Raw genomic sequence first — 4,423 nt, 5'->3', positions numbered from 1 at the left:
ATTTGTTAAGAGGTATCTCCAAAGACCCTGCTTGAGGCAGGTTTTAACTAAAACAATAAGACAAAGTAATATAACTGCAGCTCTTCCTAGTTTTAATCTCCATTTTGTAACTGCTGGCAGTATGCTTAGTGAGGGACTGCTTGGGGGGGGGGGCTTTTTAAAAGATGTAACCCGCTGATCTCTATAAATGTAAGAAAACCTATGGTGTGGGGTTTTGTGCATATACACACAAAAGATTTTTTGTTTAAACTTATCCCAAAAATCAGAACAGTCCTTTCTAAAATATAGTTTGAAAGAGTCATATAAGTAATACAAATATGTTCCATATAAATATAAATAAGTTTAATATAAATATATGGCTTGTTATACAAATGATAATAGTTAATACGTTATGTTTGTATGTTTTGTCTGTACACTGAAATAATATTTTTTTTTTAAATGTCGGCCCGCTCACAGTTTTAAAGCTAGCACCATCTTTGGCTCACTGCTCACAAGACTGCACACCTTAGAGGGAACATTGGTTTTGACCTCTCTGATTGAATATGAATGTTGCCAGGCTAAATGTGATTTATGTTGTCGTACTATGCATTTGTTGAAATGGACACATTTTTATACCTGGAAGTAATAGTGCATGTTTTGCTGTTTCCTAGCAGTTGATTGTTATTGGCTAAAAACTTGTAAAAATGTAGAAAGTAGAGCCCTCAGTATTCACTGAGATCCTTTCCCCCTCAATTGCTTCATCTGGTCTTCATTATAATGGGAACCTCTTGTTTTCCCCCAGTGTAGACACATGACTGATGTGAGAATACAAATATAGATATCTGTGAATTTAGCTGAATGTTTGAATACTGAGCCTTAATGAAAGCAGTCATGGTATGAGGCTTGCTCTCATTTAAATCTAAGGAGGCAATTATAATCTAGGTTAAAGTTTGAGTCCGGTGGCACCTTTAAGATCAACAAAATTTTATCCAAGGTATAAGCTTTTGTGTGCACACACACTTCCTCAGATACATTGCAATGGAAGTTGCCAGTCCAGATATATAGGTAGAGCATGAGCAGCAAGCATACATCTTAATAAAGTTGTCTGACAGATGCAAGGACCAAACTTGAATAACAAGTTTCGTTTATATGTTCACCATTTGTTTGGATTTAATTCTGGGAGATTGATGGGCAGATGTACCTTTCTTAATGCTGAGAGTTTTATTGCGAAGGAACTTCAGGAACAGACTAGAAAGGGAAACTGCTGAGTTACAAGTTATTACAACACTCAGAAAACAATGGAACCCCCAGGATTTAACCAGAGATATTGGTTTCTTATCTCACTACACATGCTAACTTCATTCAATCCTTATATTGGTATTCCCACCAATTCCACAGAAGGGCTATACATCCTCCTTTATTTTATTTTATTTCTTATTTGGAACAATAGATTAGAATAGTAGATTGTAATGTAATGAATAGTAGAACATAATGTAATTTGGAATTGTAGATTGGAATGTATTTTTCTGGTCTCGGGACAGAGGATACCCTGCACAGCCAGTTCCCCCCACCTCAAAGACGGGGATGCTGTAAGGTTGCTTCTGTGCTTGAGAAGAAACAGATGGAGCATGATAGCAGGGTCTCAGTTAATTACCCTCAGCATTCCACAATTAAGAAGGTACATCTGTCCATCAATCCCCAATTTTGATATATTTATTTCATTCACTATACCCCCCCCCCGAACTAAACCCAAACAAATGTTGACCATATAAACTAAAATTGTTCTTCCAGTTTGGTCCTTGCATCTGTCAAACAACTTTATTAAGCTGTATGCTAGTTTGCTGCTCATCCTCTACCTATATGTCTGGACTGGCAGCTTCCATTTCAGTCTACTGAAGAAGTGTGTGTGTGTGTGCACATGAAAGCTTATACCTTGAATAAAACTCTGTTGATCTTAAAGGTGCCACTGGACTCAAACTTTTTTCTGATGCTTCAGACCAACACAAATAATCTGAGTTGTCATTCATATTTTTGCTTGTGTGCCTTTAACAATACCTTAGAAAGGCTTTCATACAGGTTATTTATAATTTGAAAATAACTCTTCTGCTGTAATTTGCATGAGTAAATTCCCACAAGAAAAATGAAAATAAGTTGGGACAGAAGCTGTTCAGGGGAAGCACCTTGCTGGAATTCCCCTACAGAAACTCTGAATGTACGTGTGCTAGTGTAAACTCTTTCATGTTTTTAGAAAAACTGCAGCCTATTCCTTCTGTGCTTGCTAAACAGCACTTGAAGAGGAAAAAATACATAAACTTAATTCAGCTTGAGATTTGATTAGCTGCTGCAGCCTTATATCTCTAGTTTGGTGTAGTGGTTAAGTGTGCGGACTCTAATCTGGGGGAACTGGGTTTGATTCCCCACTCCTCCACTTGCACCTGCTGGATGACCTTGGGCAAGCCATAGTTCTGTCAGAGCTGTCCTTGAAAAAGAACAGTTTCTGTCAAGAGCTCTCTCAGCCCCACCTACCTCATAGGGTGTCTGTTGTGGGGAGGGGAGGGGAAAGGAGTTTGTAAGCCGCTCTGAGACTTCCTTGGGTAGTGAAGGGCGGGGTATAAATCCAATCTCTTCTTCTTCAACTAAGCTGGTAGCTACATTATTTTCATAAGTGGAAGTTAGTTAATGTATGCCTGCTTTGTCAAATGGACCACAGATGTATGGGTATAAACAAACCTGGAAGCTTGACTTAAAAATAATTTAATTCATGGTTGCTTCCTTCACTTTTATAAAAATATAGCTTTTTCCAGTCTGGCAGTGAGCCCCAGTACTTCTCTGTCTGGTTAGTTGTGGCAGTGTAGCCACTGGCAAGATTGTCAAGAATTCCTGTTCCTTTAGCCTTGGTTAGGAGTAGATTGTGTGCAGTGCTCAGCAAGCTTGTAAATTGTGGCTGTTTGTAGTGAAACTTTGATTCTTGATTGTTGGAGATAACACTGTTTTTATATAATGGCTATACTTACGTTCCTCCTGTTCAATGCTAAGAGGATTTATGTGTGGAAGTGATCTTGGCCTGAAAGGCACTCTAAGTAGATTTGTGAGAATTTTTTTCAGAAGTTTCCAAGCCTCATAAACTGGTTTTAGAAGAGGTGAAAATGCAGAACTAGGTGTTGGTGCAATTTGGGAAGAAAGCCCCATATGTCTGAGGGGTTTAAAATGGTACATGAATATATATGTGAGGACTCATTGTCAGGAGGGAGGAATCTCATCATCCCCTACTGGTTCTCCTCCTCATGTCTCCTTCCATCCCTTCACCGCCGCTTTTGTTCCACTGTGCTTTCGTTCCTTGCTTCCACCCCCCAGATTTTTCCTTGTCTTGCCTGCATGCTTACTTTTCTCTTAACTTCTTCCCAAAATCAAATTGTAGTAGCCATTTTGGATTACCTAGGCAACTACAGATACCACTGCTTTTTGTACCTCACAAGATCTCTGCAGCCATTTTGAGTTGCTTAGGCTGTCATATCTGAACTGGGTTTCCCCCTGAGGTTGGTAGAAACATCTGTTTTCTGTACCATGTCCCACTGTGTGGATTTTTTGGTCCATGCTCTAGGACCACATTCACAATTAGATATATAGATACACAGCCTTATTTCTTTTACTAATGCATCTTACTCTCTCCAGGAGCTGGTCTTTTTTCAACTTTTGTTTGTATAGGTTTATATATTGGTTTGCAAGACAGAAACTTTTTAGCTGTTGACTACTTGTGCCTCAAAGCTACCCTTCTTCAGACTTCTTCATTTTATGATGATCCTCAGGGCCGGACCATCATAGATAAATTTTAGGCACTTGCCTAGAGCGCCCCTGCTGGCGGGCGGCAGTATGGCATGCTGCTGCCTGGGCCGGCCCCTTCCCTTCCTCGCCTCAAAGCCCTGCCTGCACAGTGCGCTGCGCATGCCGCCCCACTCGTTGCCTGGCTGCCTGTGTGCCTAAGTGCCTTCACAGTCAGTGCTCCTCCTCCGTCATCGCTCGCTGCTGCCCTGCCCGGCCAGGCCCCACCCCACCCACCAAACAAAAGCCCTGCAGCTGTGCTGCACACACTGCCCGTCAACCGCCCGCTGCCACTCTCCCGCCTGCCCAGTCGTGAAGTTTGAAGGAGTCTCGTGAATTTTGAAGGAGTCTGCGCCCCCGGCCCCTGGAATTTAAGGTTGGTTGGGCACAGCTGTGAGGGAGAGCCTCCCCACCCCCCAGACGAAAGGGGCTCCTCCAGCTCCCAGGGCCAGCCTCACCTTGCCTGCCCTTCCCCGGGACTGGAGGCGACAAGCTTGGCCTGCACTGCCGGCCAAGACTCAAGCAAGCCCTTTCCCTGGGGATGTACTAAAAGGAAGGACAGGATTGCCCATTGGAAACAATGGGAGACGCTTGAAGGCCCATTGGAAATAATGGGAGCCAGGAA

At 42.2% G+C, this 4,423-nt stretch overlaps 1 protein-coding gene across 1 annotated transcript in view; it reads left to right on the top strand.

Moving 5' to 3' along the window:
- Positions 1 to 4,423, top strand: part of RRAS2 (related RAS viral (r-ras) oncogene homolog 2) — an 80,565-nt gene that overhangs the window by 45,518 nt on the left and 30,624 nt on the right. The gene's annotated exons all lie outside the window — the stretch shown is intronic.

The sequence above is a fragment of the Gekko japonicus genome, unplaced genomic scaffold (genome assembly GCF_001447785.1).
Source record: "Gekko japonicus isolate JY-2015 unplaced genomic scaffold, Gekko_japonicus_V1.1 scaffold2335, whole genome shotgun sequence".
In the NCBI taxonomy this organism is placed as follows: domain Eukaryota; kingdom Metazoa; phylum Chordata; class Lepidosauria; order Squamata; family Gekkonidae; genus Gekko; species Gekko japonicus.
This window is presented reverse-complemented; position numbering and strand designations above follow the sequence as displayed.